Raw genomic sequence first — 22,280 nt, forward strand, 5'->3', positions numbered from 1 at the left:
AATGAGTTGAAGTAACTCATGATTGAAGAGTACTATCCACACGTAGAGATGTAGAAGCTGGAGCAGGAGATGTGGAATCCCATGATGCAAGAAGCTGATGTTTCCGCCTACACAAGCCATTTTAACGACCTTGCCACTTTGTTCCCCGGGATGGTTACCCCAGAAGAGAAGAAGAAATGTATATTTGGGGTTTACCTCAACCTATCTAACTCTTAGTCACTTCATTAAAACTTACTACCTTCAACATCGCCAAGAGACTAGCCTTTAGTTTGACCCATCAAGAGGTTTGTCTTGGAACGATGGTTTAGAAGGCTGACCTTCTAAATCTGTAGGGTAGAAAGAGGAAGTTTGGCAAGGATTCTAAAAGGAAGGCTAGGCAACCAATGGAGAAGAAGCGGGAAGTTATACAAGCATTTGTGGTTTCAACATCCTCGACAGTGACTACCTACTGAAGTAGCCCTAAATGTAATTAGTGTGGGTTTCGTCACAATGGAGCATGTTGGGTATGTACCAATTACGGCAGGAAAGTTCATCTTGCCAATAGATGTAAAACATCACCCAATCGAGGAACCGTAACTGTAGATAGTTGAGTGTTGTAACATCATGTTTCCTATCATTACGGGATGTGAGCCAGAAGTAGATTGTGTAAGGCTTGGGCCTTAAGGAAGAAAATTTTAGTACTTGTGGAAGGAGGTAATGATAGCTAATATATTTAAACCTTAATTTGTGTTGGGATGAAGGGTAAAAAGGGAAAAGTCATAGGTCGAGTTCTTGCACGAAATATGGATTTTTTTTTTCGAGAAGTTTTTAGTCCAAGATATTTAGATAATGTTTTTTTTTAGTCGGGCTCTTCAACACCTTTCCGTGGAAATAAAGTACATTGAAAACGGAGTTCGAACAAAGAAGTTACGATGGGTTAAGTCGCGTATGTTGGGCGTATGGGGAGTATGATGGGAATGCTAAGGCTAGGCGGATCGCAGGGGATCAACCTGGTACGCTGGGCATACATGAAGTATGTTGGGTGTATGCGATCAGACCCCAAACCCTAATTTAAGTGTTTTAAGCCCTATTTAAGCTCCTTAACTCCCTCAACCCTTTCCATTCTCAGCCTCCACCCCTTCAACGTCCTCCCTTGATATCCTAACCATAGTTTGAGCCTTGTGAGCAAAACGAAGGTGTTTTTAAGTAATTTGGAGTGTTCTTGGTGCATCTTGGAGAAGAAGGAGCTCATTGGAGAAGTGTTGGTTGCATTCGATCTTGTAGATCCATAACTTGTTCACCTTGAACTTTTTTCTAAAGGTATAGAGTTTGAATCTTGATGAGGCATTTGTTAGATTTGGCAAGTTTTGGGTGTTATGAGCTTTTGGTCACTTAAATGCATAAAGTTTAGATCTTGAAAGTTTGTGACCTTGTCATGGATAAAGTTGGAATCTTTATCCATCTTAACATTATATTGATTTAGATCTGATGGTTGGAGACTTGACTTAATGGATTAAGTTCAAAAGCATGCAATTTTGGTCCCTTAGACACTTAACAACTAGATCTTCATTTTTTGGACCATTCTAATTGATAAAGTTGGAAACTTTATCCGATATGAAGTTATTAGGAACCATAAAAATTTGATCTTGGCCCTTCTATCCCTTCCATGCAAGAGTTATGATGTCTTAATATATTAATAAGTTAGGTTTTTGGCTTTTGGACCTTTTCTTGCCATGGAAAGTTATAAAGGTTGAAACTTTATGACTTAAGTCGATGCTTTGAGTCTAGATCTTTGCACCAGACGAAACACCTTAAGGGATTAAGTGCTTAATGAAAGACTGGGAACATGTCGTGTACGATGGGTGTACAAGGAGTACGTAGGGCATACTCAGTTGTCTTGGACTTTAACTTTCATTGAATTCCGATGATCGTTGAATTTTTGACGAAGTTTGACGTTCGGTCAAGCTTAAGGATTTTGGACTATTGATAAATATTTTATCTGGTTCTGGTGTTAGTGGATTCGTGGGAGCAAGCAGTGAAGAAGGGAGCGTATCGCAGTGTTTCAAGGTTCTTCAATTCATGTGAGTTTCCTCACTGTACTTTTAGGTCGAAGGTACCAATGCCGACCAACTTTGTTATGTATCCTAGTATATATAGGACTTCGATATGCTATAGTGATCTGTTAGATTTGTATCCTGGTATATCTGATGTTGATATATGTGGTGATATGTTAGATCTGTATCCTGGTATATAGGATATTGATATGTTGTAGTGATATGTTATATCTGTATCCTGGTATATAGGATGATACTATGTGGTAGTGATATGTAGATGTGTATGTTTGTCTGTTGACTGATTATATGTTTATCTAGTGCATATGTTGACATGGTGTGGCTGGGTTGAGACTATATTGCTTTGTGCTGGCGGTCAACAAACCTGAGGCAATCGAACCGGGAGGTTGTGGGCCGGGGGTAATCCAACTAGGAGGTTGTGTACCCAATATGTAGTATGTATGGAAATCCAATTGGGAGGTTGTGGTCCAGGGCAATCCAACCCGGAGGTTATGGGCCAGGGGTAATGCAACCAGGAGGTTAGGGACCGAAGGGTATTCCAGTTCGATAAATGATTGGACTCAGCGTGCATGATTTTATATGTTATCTATTTATGTGGTGGTACTTTGGGGGAACTGACTAAGCTTCGTTCTTACAATTTCAGTTTTATGTTTCAGGTATTTGAGATGATCGGGATAAGGCGAAGGCTTGATCGTGCACATCATCTTGGATTTTATGAGATTATGATTTTGGGATACTCTAATTCATGTTTATGACTTTTGGAAACTATGATTTGTAAACGCTTATGGTTTTGGAATGGTTTTAAAATTGAAAAAAAAATTATTGTGATTTTCGGGATGTAACAATTTGGTATCAGAGCCATGGTTTGAGTGAATTAGATGAGCATTTGTATGCATCCAGACTCAAACTAAGGATCTGTGAAAATTTTCAAATTATTTTCAAAAGTAATTTAACGTTTTGTTGAGTCTTTTAATCAAACTGTTGTGCGGCTCTTGTAAAGTCTAACCGTTATTTTCAAATTAATTTGGTCCTATTGTGCAGCTCTTGTCTGACTCTAACCGTTGTAGGGTTGAGTCTTTTAGTCGAATGATTATTTAAGTTTCGTTGCATGTAATTGTATTCATGAAGTGCTTAGCTGACATTAATAGGGGTTATTAAGCAGCTGATGGTAAGGGAGGTGTGGAATCCTAGGAGAGCCTATGAAGTGCTTTAGTGTGGTTGCTATACTGTTTAGCAGGTGTTGGAAGTACTACTATCAGTAGGTAACATAGAGGACTCGAGATGAATCTTGAGGAAATTATGGATAAGTGTGGAAAGTAGTATTAGGTCCGTACTACTGGAAGCACAGGATCCATACTCGAATCGAGGGAGGTCACGAGGATTCTAAGGAGCTGGTTGAGGGTAAATAGCATGGTTGGTACCATGATTCATGATAGTGTTACTATATCTTCCAGTATCTGGTTATGGTTGTTCAGGATGAGGATGAGTCTGCTGATTGTATGGGCTTTAGTGGCCATGTCAGTTTGGGTTTGAATAGTGCGGACCTAGGCGAGTTAGTTGATTTTTGAGGTCCCGAGAGCCTTGCTCAAAGTAGTGTTAGTTGAGTCGTGGGACTCAAGAAGGAAGCGATTGTCGTAATTGGATCGAGGATTTTGGACAAAGGATGGGTGTTTGGCAAATGGATTGGAATGTCACTATCTATGGCGAGGGTTATGTCCTTCCAGTTTTTTGAGTTCGGAGGAAGGAGTGAGCAGGCACGTGACTTTCAGAGTTGGGATGTAAACCAAACATGAGACTAGTTGGTTGCGGTTTTTGGAGGCAGTATGGCAGTGTGGGAATGCACAAGAGGATTGTTGCCGTATGGATGCCTTGAGATGAGACCAAAGGTCTGCTTCTTGGGATATAGGCAGATCAGGTGCTAGCTGATGGTTTCAGGGGAATCGGGAGCGACAACTTTTGTTGTCTCTAATGTATCCCGACTATGAGGATAATGCCTTTTGTACGTGCGAATGATTTTTGCAGTGATCTAACGGTTGGGGATTTACAGACGAGGAGTATGGTGGTCAGTTTTTTCTAGATAGGGAGTTGGTGTTATGAATGAACTATCAAAATTATTGCTTGTGCAGCTGCAAGGGACTCTTGATATTACATACGGCCGTGGTTGCGGAAGTTCCAGAGGTCTCCATCTGAGATTCGGAATCTCTTAGGGTTTGCTTGGTTTTTATCTGGGAGATCATCTAGCGTTTTGTTGTACATTCCAAGGGTCTGGATGCTATGTACCTAGTTGGGCCGGTCTGAGGTATGGTTTGTTTACAACGCCAACTGGTGGTAGTTCAAACCCTAAGTGGGGGGGGGGGAACTAGGCATTCTGCTTGGAGGAACATCGGTATGGTCAATTTAAGGTATTGTAAGAATGGTTCGTAGGGATCTGTGGTTCGGGTATGCGAAACTTTGGTTCAGGATTTGATCAAGATGGGGGTACAGAGCAAGTTGCAATCAGATGTATGTGTTTAATGCGAGAGTCATCTTCACGTCAAGAATCTGTTGGCGAAGGAACTCGATGTAGCCAGTGCTTCCTTTCAAAAATGTCTAGGAATAGATCAAGAGGCGTTTTGGTCGCTCAAGTTGGGTATCGATTGTTGAGGGATTTTGTCAGGTTTTGTATAAACTGATATCTATAGCCTAGGATGGGCAGTTGCGGATCGATCAATTAGTTTCAGAGTTGGTATGTTTAGTCCCCCATGGGCTTTGTACAGTTGTGAATTGGATCAATGGATAGGTTGTTAATGCACTCTCGATCGTTGGACTTTTCGTTCTTCGTCAATAGAAAAGGTTCTTTAGAATTTGGGATGTTGGGTCAACGTTATCAGTTTTTTTTTCAGGTACGACTTTGGATCTGGGCATAATCTAATTTTGGCATGTTGCGTCGGCAGGTTTGGTAGTTGGACTGATCGACCAGGGTATTGGCAACATTTCTGGAGGTTTTATCGAGCTATTTTTGTATTGGCGGAATATGTTCAGTTTCAATGAAGGTATAGGATCTTAGTCTTCGGCCATTAATAAGGATGTTTCTATTAGTGGTTGAGGTTCCTCATTTTGGTTAGATCTACTAGTACCACAACCGATAGGTAAGGGTGGTGGGGAAGAAGGAGTGCAGTAGAGCTAGGGTTGGTTATGTGTTTTTCCCTTGGGAATATGAGTAGGTTAAATAAGGTAGCAGGAGAACACTTGGCACGAGTTATTGGCATGGTTTTTTAAAATTTGTTTGTAGCCCTTAAACTGGGATAAGAATACAACCGCCTATCTCATTCTATGGATGTGTGCAACCATGTTTTAGCCTAAATTTTTGCTTTGCTAGCCGCATGTACTGTGAAAGGAATTATGCGTGATAGAAGAGTATGGTCAAAGTTGGGCTTAGGTTATGGAATCTTGAGTCATGATGTTTATTGTGGAGGTACATCTGAGCTTATGCAGGATTTGGATGCAACGTGCGATTCTTGGATGGACCATCATTATAATCTTAGGAGCAATGGGTTGATTTATGTTGCAAAAGTTCAACTGTAATCTTTGATGATCAGTTGAATAGAATTGTCTTATTTAGCTCTATTCTAAGTGATTTCTTGTTATGAATGGATTAATTATCTTTACTCTTGGTTGCATGTGTGATGGAGTTTGTGAATGCTGTGTGGATTTAGAGTGTCCTGGTATCTGGTTATCAATGATTGGGGTCAAGTAATAGATTCTAAATTGGTCTAGGTATCAAAGATTGTGCAATTGTCGATTAGTGGATTAGGGGCCTGAGTGTTGTTAGTGTATAGTTAAGCAAGGCTGCCGGAGCTGACTAGGAGCGTGGCTTAGTTTGGTATGTAACTCGTTTGTTCTCGCCAAGATGGTGCATTTATATGCGCGATTAGCATGAAGGCGATTGGCCGAGGATGTTTAGAGTCGATCAAATCTGTGGGTTTTTGGTTAGTTTGGTTGATGTGAGGGCTTGCATCATGAAATGGAAGTGAGAGATGATTTCGAGGACGAGATATAATTTAAGTGGGGGAGAATCGTACCATCCTGTTTCCTGCCATTTCTGGGCCATGGGCTGAAAGTTGATTGTATAAGGCTTAGGCCTTAAGGAGGCAAAGTTTAGTCCTTGTGGAAGGAGTTAATGATAGTTAAGAGATGTAATCTTTGAATTATGTTGGGCCGAAGGGTAAAAATGGATAAGTCATAGGGCGGGTTCTTGCATGAAATATAGATTTTTATTCGACAAGTTTTTAGTACAAGATATTTATATAATGTTGTGGGGCTCTTCAACCTCTTTTCGTGGATATAAATAATGTCGAAAACGGAGTTGAAACGAAGAAGTTACGACCGTTTGAAGTTAGGACAGTTTTGGGTTAAACCGTGTATGCTTGGCGTGCGGGGAGTACGCTGGGCGTAATAAGGCAAAGGGGATCGCGGGGAATCAACCTGGTCCGTTGGGCGTACCAGGAGTATGTTGGGCGTACGCGGTCCGACCCCAAACCCTAATTTGAGGGTTTTAATCCCTATTTCAGCTCCTTAACTCCCTCAAGCCCTTTCCAACCTCATCCTCCACCCCTTCAACGTCCTCCCTTGAAAGCCTAACCCTATTTTGAGTATTGTGAGCAAAATAGAAGGTGTTTTAAGTGATTTAGAGTGTTCTTGGTGCATCTTGGAGAAGAAGGAGCTCATTGGAGAAGTGTTGGTTGCATTGGAGCTTGTAGATCCATAGCTTGTTCACCTTTATCTTTCTTCTAGAGGTATAAAGTTTGAATCTTGATGAGGCATTTGTTAGATTTAGCTAGTTTTGGGTGTTATCAGCTTTTGGTCACATTAAGTGCATAAAGTTTTGATCTTGAAAGTTTGTGACCTTCTCATGGATAAAGTTAAAAACTTTATCCATCTAAACATTATATTGACTTAGATGTGAAGGTTGGAGACTTAGACTTTATGGATTAAGCTGAAAAAGAATCATTTTTGGTCCCTTGGAGACTTAAAGACTAGATCTTGGTTGTCTGGACCATTCTAATGGATAAAGTTGGAAACTTTATCCATTATGGAGTTATTAGGAACCATAAAAATGTGATCTATGACCTTCTATCCCTTCCAAGCAAGAGTTATGATGTCTTAATGGATTAATAAGTTAGGGTTTTGACTTTTGGATCTTTTCTAGCCATGGAAAGTCATAAAGGTGGAAACTTTATGACTAAAGTCGATGCTTTGAGTATATTTGGAGCTCTGGATGAAAGACCTTAAGGGATTAAGTTCTTAATGAAGGAGTGGGAACTGGTCGTCGACGCTAGGCGTAAGAGGAGTACGTTGGGCGTACTCAGTTGTCCTGGACTTTGACTTTCTTTGACTTCCGTTGACCGTTGACTTTTTGACCATGTTTGACTTTGGGTCAAACTTGAGGATTTTGGACTATTGATTAAGATTTTATTTGGTATTGGTGTTAGTGGATTCGCGGGAGCAAGCAGTACAGAAGGGAGCGTATCACAGTGTTTCAAGGTTCTTCGATTCAGGTGAGTTTCCTTATTGTACTAGTGGGTCAAAGGCACGAATGCCAACTCACTTGGTTATGTATCCTGGTATATATAGGATGTTGATATGCTATAGTGATTTGTTAGATCTGTATCCTGGTATATAGGATATTGATATGCTGTAGTGATCTATTAGATTTGTATCCTGGTATAGAGGATGTTGATATGTTGTAGTGATAGGTTATATTTGTATCTTGGTATATAGGATGATGGTATGCGTTAGTGATCTATTGATCTGCATGTTTGTCTTCTGACTGTTTATATGTTTATCTGATGCATATGTTGACATAGCATGGTTGGTTTGAGACTAAATTGCTTTGTGCTTCTAGTCAGCAAACCCGGGGCAATCTAACTGGGAGGTTGTGGGCGAGGGGTAATCCAACCGGGAGGTTTTGGACCCAATAAGTAGTATTTATTGCAATCCAACCAGAAGGTTGTAGGCCAGGGCAATCCAAACGGGAGGTTGTGGGCCAGGGGTAATCCAACCGGTAGGTGGTGGACCTGAGGGTACTCCAGGAACTTTGGGGGAACTCAGTAAACTTCGTACTTACAGTTTCATTTTTATGTTTCAGGTATTTCAGATGATCGAGACAAGGCGAAGGCTTGATCGTGCACGTCATCCTGGATTTTAGGAGATTACGATTTTGGGATACTCTTTCATGTTTATGAATTTTGAAAACTATGATTTGTAAATTGCTTATGGTTTTGGATTGGTTTAAAAAAATGAAAAAAATATACAGTGATTTTCAGGATGTAACAAGCATGCTTTGAGTGTAGGGAGATTGTACATACCAAAAATGATTGCCCAAAGTTGAGAGCTCGGGGAGATAATGCTAGAGACAGAGCATTCACCAATGGAGTAAGGAAGGCCGTCTAGGATCCGACGGTGGTGACGGGTGTGTTCCTAATTAGTAAATTATATGAAAAATATTCTTTTTGATACCGGTGCCGATAGAAGCTATATTACTCCCAAATTTAGGAAATTATTAGATCACCCCTCTTGTAAACTTAAGGAAGCGTATAGGGTATAAATGGATAACGGCCAAGCCAATAGTGTTAAAGAAATACTTAGGAACAGTGCCTTAACGTCAGATAACCATACTTTTCTCGTCGACCTTATGACAATGGTAATTGGAAGTTTCAACATCATTATCGGTATGGACTGGTTATCCTCTAACCACGTTGAGGTGCTATGCTTCGAGAAAGCTTTACGTCTACCCCTGCTAAACGGAGAACCCCTAATCGTCTATGGAGACAAACCCAGTAGAAACCTTAGGATCATCTCCTACATGAAGGTTAGAAAATACTTGCACAAAGAGTATATCACCTTCTAAGCTCATATTGTCGATAGGAAAGACAATAATAAGAAAAAGATCGAGGAAGTACCTCGGGTGTCCGATTTCCCTGATGAATTCCTTGAAGATCTACCATGTTTACCGCCAGCTTGACAAGTAGTGTTTCGAATCGATCTAGTTCCAGGAGTTGCTTCCGTACCAAAGTCTCCTTATAGATTGGCACCCTCGGAGATGCAAGAGCTCTCCATCCAACTAGAAGAACTTCTTGACAGAGGTTTCATTAGACTAAGCTTTTCGTCTTGGGGAGCACCCGTTCAATTTTGTCAAGAACAAGGACGGATCTTTTCGAATGTGCATAGACTACAGAGAGCTAAATAAGTTGACCATTAAGAATAGATGACCACTACCCCGAATAGACGATCTCTTCGATCAATTGTAAGGATCCAGTTACTTCTCTAAGATCGACTTGAGATCGGGATATCATCAACTTCGAGTCATGGAAGAGGATATTCCAAAGACTTCTTTCAGGACGCGCTATGGTCATTATGAGTTCTTGGTCATGACCTTCGAATTAACCAATGCCCCAGCTGCTTTGATGTATCTTATGAATCGAGTGTGCAAGCCCTACTTGGATAAATTCGTGATTGTATTCATTGATGATATTCTGGTGTACTTACGAACTAAGGAAGAGTATGGGCAACACCTTCGAGTAATCCTAGAGATTTTAAGGAAATAAAATTTGTATATAAAATTCTCTAAGTGTAAATTTTAGATAAGAGAGGTACATTTTCTTGGGCATGTCGTAAGTAGCAGATGAATTCATGTCGACCCGTCCAAGATAGAAGCGGTAAAACATTAAGAAGCGCCCAAAACGCCAACAGAGGTGTGTCAATTCTTAGGATTGGCTGGCTATTACCGAAGATTTATAGAACACTTCTCTCGTATAGCTAAACCCCTCACAACATTAACCCAAAAGGATGTAAAATTCGTTTGTGGAGACCAACAAGAAACAACTTTCCAAAAGTTAAAGGAAATGTTGCGTAGTGCACTGATACTATCCCTTCCAGAAGGCACTGATTACTTCATAGTATATTGCGATGCTTCACATCATGGGTTAGGATGTGTGTTGATACAAAGGGAAAAGGTCATAGCCTATACCTCAAGACAACTTAAGGTGAATGAGAACAACTACACCACCCACGACCTAAAGTTAGGAACGGTAGTTTTTGCCCTGAAGATTTGGTGTCATTACCTTTACGGAACGAAGTGCGTAGTATACATGGATCACAAGATTCTACAGCAAATCTTCGAGCAAAAAGAGATCATATGAGACAAATAAGATGGTTAGAGTTGCTGAACGACTATGATTATGAGATTCGTTACCACGGAGGAAAGGCTAACGTTGTAGCCGATACTTTGAGCCGCAAAGAGGGGGTTAAACCTCGTAGAGTTAAATCACTTACAATGATTATCTAGTCAAATCTAATCTCGCAGATTAGGAATGCTCAACTCGAGGCTTTGACGGAAGGAAACGTTAAAGAAGAAGGCCTTAGAGGGATGGAAAGATAACTCAAAATTAAAGATGATGGAACGAGATATTTCATGAACCAAATATAGGTTCTGAAATTTAGAGAGTTCAAGGAACTAGTTCTAAATGAGGCCCATATAACTAGATATTCCATTCATCCTGGAGTAGATAAGATGTATTTGGACCTAAAGGCCCTTTATTGGTGGCTAAACATGAAGGCATAGGTTAAGACCTACATAAGTAAATGCATAACATGTTCCAAGGTCAAGGCAGAACATCAATGACCCTCAGGATAGCTGCAGCAGCCATAGACTCCTGAGTGGAAGTGGGAGCAGATCGCAATGGAATTGTTACCAAATTACCAAAAACTACAGTTGGTTACGATACTATATGGGTAGTTGTCGATAGATTAACCAAGTCTGTCCACTTCATACCGATATAATAGATGGATAATATGGAGAAGCGGACCAAAATGTACCTTAGAGAGATTGTCAGATTGCATGGGGTACCCTTGTCCATTATCTTTGATAGAGATAGTAGGTTTACCTCTCGCTTCTGGCAGAGTCTGCAAAGTCCCTTGGTATGCGCCTGGATGTGAGTACAACTTATCATCCGTAAACAAATGGCCAAAGTGAAAGGACCATCCAAACGCTGGAAGACATGCTCAGAGCATGTGTGAGAGATTTCGAAAATACATGGGATACTCACCTTCCTCTGGTTGACTTCTCATACAATAATAGCTATCACATGGGCATCAAAGCAACACCGTTCGAAGCACTATACGGCCGAAAATGTCGATCTCTATTTATTGTAAAGAAGTTGGCGATACCCAACTGGCCAAGAAATTCGCAAGGGATACCCTACGAAAAAGCCCATAGATTATCCATGAGACAACTGAAAAAGATAGTATAGATAAGATAACACATGAATGCAACACGTGACCGGCAAAAGAGCTACGTTGACGTAAGGTGTAAACCCTTGGAGTTCCAAGTTGGAACAAGGTTGATACTCAAAGTATCTCCTTGGAAATGAGTTATAAGATTCAGAAACCTAGGTATACTCGAAAGGGTAGGTCTAATTGCGTATCGAATTAGGTTACCCTAAGAGCTTAATAACATGCACAATATCTTCCACATGTCGAATCTTAATAAGTGTATTTCCGACGATACGCTCGTCATCCCATTTGATGAAAGTCATATTCATCGAAGATCCGGTTGAAATAGTTGACAAAGAGGTCAAATGACTCAAGAAAAGTCAGATTCCTATTGTAAATGTGCAATGGAACTCTAAGCAAGGACCAAAATACACATGGGAACTAGAGGACCAAATGAAATACAAGTACCCTCACTTGTTCGAAGGAAGCCCGACGACAAGATTAAGTTTCAGGATGAAATCTCCTAAGTAGGGGGAGACTGTGACAACTGAGAGGTTTCTGTCACTGATTGTCATTAGGAAAGAGTAGGGAAATATTTGTAATAGCTTAGTATTGTAATATTTGATTTTTGAGATGATAAGAATCAAGTGTTCTATTACACTTATTGTTTAAAAACGTCCATCAGACTAAAACATTAGCGTATGAAAAGGTGTAACGCTTTCTAAGCTGGTTAACGTACTTGGATAGTACTCATTAACATGATCTCAAGAATATAAGATTGTAAAAATCCGACTCCAAATGAGAGAGTTATGGAGTTTATAAAAATAGAAATATGCCACGTAACTAAAATTAATTACGTTAAAAATATACTTAGAGATTGGTTGAGTTTTGACTAAAAGTGCGAAAAGGAGTTTCCTAGTACTCCTCGAGATATAAACTTTAGGAAAAAGTTTTCCAAAAATGGAGTCCGTACGAGAGATTTATGATTTTTATAAAATCATTTATTTTTAACCCCATTAGGCATTAAATTGAAAGTCAAAACTAGCCGGAACAACCTAAAGGAGAGTTGTAGTACCCATTGCGATCATCACATAAATATAAAGAGGATTAGATCGGAGCACACACAAAGAAGTTGTGATTTTTGCAAAAATCTTTCGTGCGCGCCAGGTGCGCATCTTCGCACGCCGCACACCGAACACCAGATTCAAGTAGATTACAAGAGACGTGGTCGGGTGAGTGAGTGACACGTGGCAGCTTCCGGATGGATGCATGATTTTCACGCACGACGCACGTAGATATTTGCCCGACACGCACCTCCAGACCTGGACTATAAATAGAGGGCTGTGCCATTCCAGTTTCTCACACCTCTCAACTTCTCTCTCTCTCTCTCTCTCTCTCTCTATCTATCTATCTATCTATCTATCTATCTATCTATCTATCTATCTATCTATCTATCTATTTATCTATCTATCTATCTATCTATCTATCTATCTATCTATATATCTATCTATCTATCTCTAAGTATCGAAGTTGTTGCAATCTGGAGCGATCCCCGGAGCGCCGAGCCTGATTCAACCCTACAGCAAAGGTTCCGCGCGACTAGGGTGAGTACATGGCCCTTACTTTCACTATTTTATATGTTTTAGTAGGGGGGAGGGGGGAGGGGATACATGCTTATCAAATGGTTTTATCAAAATATATTTATCATTATAAATATCAAATCATTTTATAAAGCTTAAAGCCTTAGGATAATGTAGCTGTAGATACTATGCCTAGTGTTAAGCTATGATATTATACCTAAGAGATATGATGCCTAATAGTCTAGGAAGAGATAATACCTAGATGTTATAATGCCCAATTCTGTAGGATAACATAGTACCTAGAAGTTATGTTGGTCAAATTTAGGCATATGCGATGTACTTAGTTGTTATTGTGCCCAAATATCATGTTTTCAAATAACCATAATGAAAGTACATATATGGATACTTATATATACAAAATAATTATGAAATAAAAGATTATAATTATCATATACAAGATCAAAGATTTCATATAGTGATGATTATAGAAAATCCCTAGGAAGGATTAATATCAAAGATTATAATCATCAAATATAATATCAAAAATTATAATCATCAAATATAATATCAAAGATCTATATTGTTATGATTATAGGAAATCCCTAAGAGGGATTAAGATCAAAAATTATAATCATCAAATATAAGATCAAAGATTTATATTGTGATAGTTATAAGAAATCCCTAGGAAAGATTAAGATCAAATATAAGCACAACAACTAGTCAAACAACGTCGATTATGGGGGCTCATGGAGATTAGTGTAGAGGGTAGTCGTGTCAAGAAGAAGGATAGTCATGACAAGGAGGATGCGGGTAGTTTTGTCAAGATGGAGGAAGCCTAGAAGGAAGTTGGTGGAGTTTAGTATCGTATGCTTATCGTCTTTAGTTTTCTTTAGGAAGTGTGTTTTTCTTTTTAAAACAATGTAATCCCAAAATAATTTAGAATAAATAAAAGAAAGGTTTGTAATATTATGTTATGTTCTATATGTATCTATATTCCTCGGCCCAATCTTCCCTTGTTCACACCGCCCAACGTTTCTCCTACCAGTCGGGGGTGTGACAGTTATCGGGTACAACTCTCCATGACTCTCACATCTCATTAGAGAGATTCCCGTCTATAAATCCTTCACAAAAAATCTACATGGGTCAAGTTCAGCAAACACAAGATTAACATTGTCAATTTTTCGAACGAAAACGAGGTTTTTCATAATTTGTGGAGCATGTAAGACATTTTTAAAAAAGAAAGGAAGGTTTGGAGGTTTAAGAATGGAATGTTTGTAACCATGAATTTGAATTTTATGGCCATTTCTAATAAGGATATTTTGTGTATTGCTCAAATTAAAATAAGATATGAGATTACCTACATGAGATGTCATGTGGGATGTAGCACATATATCCATATACTGGTTCTGCTTCTGGTGGATTCAACCCCAAAGTGTACATGGTTGATTCAATACATGTGAGTGATTGAGATTGAGATTGAGGTTGTGGCATGGTTGTCTGAGGGGTGCTAGTAGTTGTGTACGCATGTTGTGGTTTTTGACTAAGAAATCCCTATTGTGCATTGTTATTTGGCCTCATCCATGGTGTTGTAGGGAATGGGTATGGAGGCATGGACCATCCACCCTATGGACATGGCTAATATGGTTGTCGACCCGTCTATTACAAGGAGGATCCACATCTATAGTTGTTGACCTTTTTTGACCTCCCCCTCGTTGACCACCACGATGTCTTCCACCACCATTATTGCTGCCTCTTCAGGCCCCTCTATGATAGCCCTGAGTACCCCCACCCCTTCCTGTCGAGATACATGTTGGTGACTAGTTGATTGATTCTCATCACCATCTGTGTATATAGTTGCCATTGTTGTATGGCTATTTTGGGAATCTTTCGTCAATCTGCCTTCCTCAAGACACAACATGGATCTTTCCTGGTAAACTTGTGGAAGTAGGTTGGTTTTTCGGAGGAGGGTACCAACACTACTATAGGCTTCTATAAGACTAGCCACCATTTGATGAACCAACCTGTCATTTGAAACAAGGGAACCTACATTATTTAATTGATCAGCAAGAATTTTATGGCGTTGGCAGTAGGCAGATGCATTTGAGAAGTCCTCCATATGAGACTGAGAAAATTCTTGTTCCAACATGATGGCTCGTGAGTTCTTGTTGTCTTGGAGTACGTCACGTAAAATATTCCATGCCTCCATGACAATGTATCAGGCTCAACGATTATGTGCAACATATCATAATAAATTGTGGCATATATCCATTGAACCACAGTTGCATATAGGGTTAGCCATAATTCTTTTTCCTCACTAGCAGATGGTAGCATTTATTTTCCTACTTCTGGTTTAATGATATGATGATATACTTTGTAGTAAGGAGCACGAATTTTCAAAAGCTCAGCCTATGTAGAGTATTGAACATTTTCCATCTCTAGAGTGATGGGAATATGGTTTCTGATGTTCGAACCTCTTAGTCAACATATATATGGAATTGATCATATTGTATCTGTATAATATTGTATATATATCCTTTCCATAGTTATAGGAACCAATTATATATTTATATGGTCAATGTTTAATGAGAAGATCAAGCATTCAATCACGTTAGTCTTTATGGTATCAGAGCCTTCTCTAGCTAAACCCACTCCGTCCCCCTCTATCATCTCTTCGCCCTCTATTCCTCTCTTTTTCTTCTAGTGTTTCTTTGGATCGATCATGACTCAAGGTGATACATCCATTCCCAAAACTAACTTCCACCCGACTTTCACATTCAATAACATCAAGAATGCTATATCCCTCATTATCAATCAAACCGATGATTACTATGCATCATGGGTGGAATTCTTTAACATTCATGTTTGTGCTTACAATATCAAAGATCACATCGATGAAGAGGTAGAAAAACTAACCGATGTTGACAAAACCACATGGGATCGTCTTGATTCCCTTGTCAAACACTGGATCTATAGCACTATCTCTCCTTAACTTGTCCACGCAATAATGAAACCAGGTGCCTCGGCCCTTGATCTCTGGAAACGCCTTGAAGAAATTTTCCTCAATAATCGACCGCTCGCGGCGTTTACCTTGAGGAACAGTTCAATAATACCCGCCTCTCTTACTTCTCCAATGTCACAGATTATTGTGCTCGACTTGAAAACCTTGCAGATCAACTAGAGAATTTTGGGCACCCTATATCCGAAACCAAGATGGTCCTTCAACTTGTTTCTGGTCTCACCAAAGGTAAGTATGACACTGTCGCCACTATTATTCAACAGACCGAACCCCTCCTCAATTTCAAAAAAATAAAATCCTCCTTCCTTCTTGAAGAAACGCGACGTAACAAACCTGATTCCACCACTCCCCACGCTCTCGTCACTCAACAATCTAAACTGCCTAGACCCGACATCTCATCTACACCAAACTTTGGATATAGTAGTCGTGGTCAATCTCGTAGCGGATATCGTGGTGGTGGCGGGTAGCCTCATGGCGGATACCGTGGCGGAAGAGGACGGGCTCGAGGAAACGGTCGCTCATCATCCTACAACCCAACTTGGCAATGGCCTGGATGGTTCCCACCTTACCCTTGGGCTGCACCTCCATCATCCTACAACCCAACATGGCAATGGGCCCTAGACCTACTTATCGCCCAACGACACCCTAATAGCAACTGGACTAACCTGTGGCACATTCCCACTTCACCACAGACCAACACTCGGCCCAAAGCAACCCGATGACACCCAATAAGCTTGCCGCAACCTTCCACACCATGCAGATGCATCCTTCAGGTCGATCTTGGTATATGGACATGGGCTCTACTTCGCACCTCACAAGCGACGCGGGTAATCTCTCAAACTCTTCTCGTTTCAATAACAATAATTAACTTGTTGTTGGTAATGGCACTCGAGTCCCAATTCTTGGTCATGGAAACACTATCACTTATTACCTTAACCATCCTTACAAACATAACAATGGTTACCATGTTCCCAACATTATTAAAAACCTTGTTTCAGGCTAAAAGTTTAACTGTGATAATAATACATCTGTTGAAATTGACATTACCGGTTTTACTGTGAAGGATCTAGCCACGAAGACACCTATCGCCCGATGTGACAGCCCGGGTGACCTCTACCCACACACACCTTCCTCCGCACATGAGAATCCTCCAACCGTTTTCACACCGTGTCTCCCAACATATGGCACACCCGTCTAAGCCATCCTGCAGTTTCCAATTTACAGCATTTAAATTATTGTCTTTCATTACCTAGCACTAAAAACAATTTGTTTTCTTGTAATGCATGCTCGTTGGGAAAACATTGTCGGTTAGCTTTTGATGATTTCGTTTCTATTACACATTTACATTTTGATATTATACATGCCGACATATGGACGTCACCCATAACAAGCAAACTAAAACACAAATATTACCTTGTTTTACTTGATGATTTTCCCACTACATATGGACATTCCCTTTAAAAGAAAAGTCTGAAACTTTTCTTACACTTCTTCAATTTCAAAAAGAAATTCCAACCCAGTTCTCCACCACCATTAAATCTTTCCAATATGACAATGGTTGCGGATTCGACAATGAGCTGTTCAAAGATTTTTGTAAGAACCATGGCATACAACTAAGGTTTACCTGTCCGTATACATCCTCTCAAAACGGTAAAGCTGAACATATCATCCGAACTCTCAATAACATGATCCGAACTTCCCTTATACATGCCTCTCCTCCTCCCTGCTACTGGAATTATGCCCTTCACACATCCACTTACCTCACCAATATCTTGCCATCCCGATAAACTAAAAATCAAACACCAACATAAAATACTTTACCTATGAAAACCAACATATAAATACCTACGCACCTTTGGTTGTTTGTGCTACCCGAATGCCTCCGCCACCGTCCCACACAAGCTCGCACCATGTTCCCAACAATGTGTGATTCTCGGCTATCCTGACAACCATCGAGGTTATCTTTGCCTCTCCCTATCTACCGCCAAACCTATCATCTCCTGTCATGTCACCTTTCACGAGCATATTTTTCAATATTCTAATCTCACCAAATACCGAGCCGAATCCTATAACTTCCTAGACGCCACTGATCCATCTCTATACCTCACTAACCCTGACCTACTGCTAACCTCAGACCCCAACCATGGCTCCTCGGTACTCCCCACCCCTCCCCTTTCACCTCCACCTAGTTCACCATCCACTAATAATTACCCACCAACCAATTCCCCCCCCCCTTCACCTGTATAATCACCTTCACCTACACCCTTGCCACCGACACCACCACCATTTCCACCCACATCATACATGCAAACACGGTCAAAAGGTGGGATTGTCAAACCCAAAACCATATTCACTCTACACACTCAACACGTTTCACCTATAGCCCCAAACCCTAGGGCTTCCCTTACGGGCCAAAATTGGCTTGATGCTATGCAAACAGAATATAATGCTTTATTGAAACCGGGGACATGGGAGCTTGTGCCAAGACCAACGAATCACAATATAATTCGTTTTCATTGGCTATTTCGCCATAAGTTCAAGGCGGATTGCACATTGGAACGATACAAGGCGTGCCTCGTTGTAAATGGAAAAACACAAGAAGTTGGGATCGACTGTGACGAAACGTTCAGTCCAGTCGTCAAGCCAGCCACAATACGAACAGTTCTTAGTCTTGCATTGGGACGAAATTGGGACATTCATCAATTGGATGTTAAAAATGTGTTTTTACATGGGCACTTGCAAGAAACGGTGTACATGCACCAACCACCTGGATTCTTTGGTTCACGCTATCCTACTCATGTTTGCAAATTACGCAAGTCTCTTTACGGTTTAAAACAAGAACCACGTGCTTGCTATCAACATTTTGCGTCTTATCTACTAACTATTGGCTTTGTGTGCAGCAAAAGTGACACTTCTTTGTTTATCTACAAACAAGGCAATGACATCGCCTACCTACTTCTATATGTAGACGATATCGTCTTGACCACCTCCTCTTCCGCACTCAAGACACATCTCATAACTAGATTAAAACAGGATTTTGACATGACTGATCTTGGACCCTTGTCTTATTTTTTGGGCATCTCTGTCACTCGCACCAACAATAGCATGTTTTTGTCATATCACAAATATATTGAAGAAATACTTAGACGTGCGAACATGGAAGCGTGTAAGCATGTCGCTACTCCAGTTTACACCAACTCCAAACTTAGTCTTCATAATGGCGAGTCGGTGTCTGATCCATCCTTATATCGTAGCTTAGCAGGTGCTTTGCAATACCTCACATTTACTCGTCCTTATATTGCCTATGATGTTCAGCAAATATGTCTGTTTATGCACGCCCCAAAGCTCCCTCATCTCAATGCTCTAAAGCGTATTCTTCGGTATCTTAAGGGTACTCCGGTGCATGGTCTGACACTACATTGTTTTCCTTCTACACAAATCGTTTCCTATACTGATGTTGATTGGGGCAGTTGTCCCGACACCGGACGCTAGACTTCAGGCTATTGTATTTTTCTTGGCGATAATCTCATTTCATGGTCTGCTAAGCGACATGCCCCTCTCTCTCGATCCAACACTGAAGCTTGTTGGCTTCGTAACCTCCTACTTGAGCTACACACTCCGATACAGCGAGCCACCATCGTCTATTGTGATAATATCTCCAACGTCTATTTGTCTAGTAATCATGTCCAACATCAGCACACCAAACACATAGGAATGGATATACTCTTTGTTCGTGAAAAAGTTGCAATTGGCCAAATACGAGTACTTCATGTTCCTTCCGCTTACCAATATGCAGACATCTTCACAAAAGGTTTACCCAAACAGCTATTCCTGGATTTCAAAGACACTTTCAGCATCTGACTTCCTCCCGCCCAAACTGCGGGGGACTCTTAGTCGACATATATATATGGAATAGATCATATTGTATCTGTATAATATTCTATATATATCCGTTCCATAGTTATAGGACACAATTGTATATTTATATGGTCAATTTTTAATGAGAAGATCAAGCATTCAATAACATTAATCTTTAGAAACCATGAGTGCAGGGTGAATATTTGACGGCATCTTAGAAGAAGATGAGGATGAAGAGAAAGAAGAAGTCATCATTGATGGAGAGCCCTCATACCATGAAAGCGAAATACGCTCCTTGCCTTTTCTTATTAACATAACACCAATACATATACAACATTAAGAATCAATACATAAAGAAAGATCCTTCAATTATGGGAAACCTACTGGTATACGCCTATCCTAAATATACACAAAATTATACATATAAATACAAATATAATATTTTATATTCTATAATCGTGTGTATATTTTAACATATCTCTCGCTCTACCTCTTTTTATATTTTAAGTAATTATATATATATATATATATATATATATATATATATATATTTCTAAATAATTAAAAAATAAAAAGAATATAGTGGTGGATATAACAACCTTTAGTGGTTGTCAATGTAATACCATTCACCCACCTGAGTTACTCTGAAATGCAAATATATATATATATATATATATATATATATATATATATATATATATATATATATATATATATATATATATATATATATATATAATAGAGAATATAAATTACAGCCCCACCTAAGCTTATGTACTAAACCTCTAAAATATATCGTTTTAACTTAGTAATTATACTCGATTTGGTTTTCACTTGGTAAATATATCATCCCTAATAACATTTCTTCCCTCCATTATCATTTTACCATCATTGTTTTTTTCCTTCATTATCGTTTTTACTTCACCCTAGTGAACAATATTGTTTTCCATCGTCACGAAGGAGGAAGATAATCAACGTTCTTGCTTCATTATCAAAACTATTGTGTACATTATGAAACTACAACTTCAAGTGGTAACCTAATCGTAATCTTTATATAGTAAAACAACGTATTTTCATGAGGTTTAGTACCTAAGTTTAGGTGGGGCTGTAATGTATATTCACTTTTTCCCTATATATATATATATATATATATATATATATATATATATATATATATATATATATATATATATATATATATATTCTAATAAAAGAATATGTTTATTCATTTTTTGTTATACGTCACATAATTAGGTCTCCTAATTAATGTAATGTCACTTGTCAACCTATTGATTTTTCAATTTAAATTTTCAAAATTTAATTTATCTCATTAATTACATTAAGTTAATAACATTAGAATAAAAATTAAAATAAAATTAATACAGATTATAAAATGATATATTTCATCTATTTATTTAAATCAACAGTTATAACTTTATATAACTAAAAAAATAACTTTTAATTAATAATTTATTTAAAATAATTCACTAATAATTTTGAGTTTTTACTATGAAAATTTAGTTAATAACCATGATTTTCACGATTTTATAACCATGATTTTCACGAGTTATTAAAAAAAAAAAAAAAAAAAAAAAAAAAAAAAAAAAAAAAAAACTTGGAAGTGCATCTCTATTATCTACTTACATGCCAACATTCTCCGTTCTCCCAAGTATTTCTCTCCATTTCACACTCCACGAACAAATGAGTGGAATGCTAAATATTGACTTTTGTTTAGATTGTAATCATATGGATTTGTATGATTGATCCATTAAATATACTGGAAGTCGATAAAAATCTTGGTCGTATGAAAATTCCTACAAAGATTATAATAGATTGTATTAAAATAAAGTATTAATACACGATCAATGAAATAAAATATCGTAGTTGCAATCGAGTTAGATAAAATATTAGGTGGCTTGAGAGGAAAGTATCCTCCATATTCGTGGCATATCCATTTTTTTTCATAATATCTTTTTTTGGAAACGGTTTTCATAATAATATTTAATTGGTATTATTATTTTCCAGTTTATATACTCTTAAGATAGCAATAATGCAATAGTATGATTTATTTATTAATAAATAAATAAATCAAATGAGTTTCAAAGAAGTTTTTGCCGACGTTAATGTCTAGTCAACGTCTTTATTGAATTGGAAGGTAGTTATCATTTAAAGCGTTCTTTCTTGCGTTGAATGAAGGGTTTCACAAAATTAGTACATCAAAACTGACAATTTTTTTTTCCAAATTATAAAAATTAAAAAAAATATAATATTCTAAGTTATATAAAAATCAAAAGAAATTGAAGTCATACAACAAAAACCCATCTTTCTTGTATAGGATAAATGCTTGGGAATGGGATGGTAAGAACTTGACAAAAAGAGTAGGAGGTGTGTATAGATCGGTTTGGATCGGTTTTGACCTAAAATCAAATCCAAACGACAACATTTGTTTTGAATATTTCGAACCCAAACCCAAACCAAACCGCTCGGTTTGGGTTCTCGGTTACAAATTCGGTTTTGGGTTTT

This window comes from Lactuca virosa, chromosome 4, assembly GCF_052849685.1.
Source record: "Lactuca virosa cultivar CGN04683 chromosome 4, Lactuca_virosa_CGN04683_v6, whole genome shotgun sequence".
NCBI classification, from domain to species: Eukaryota; Viridiplantae; Streptophyta; class Magnoliopsida; order Asterales; family Asteraceae; genus Lactuca; species Lactuca virosa.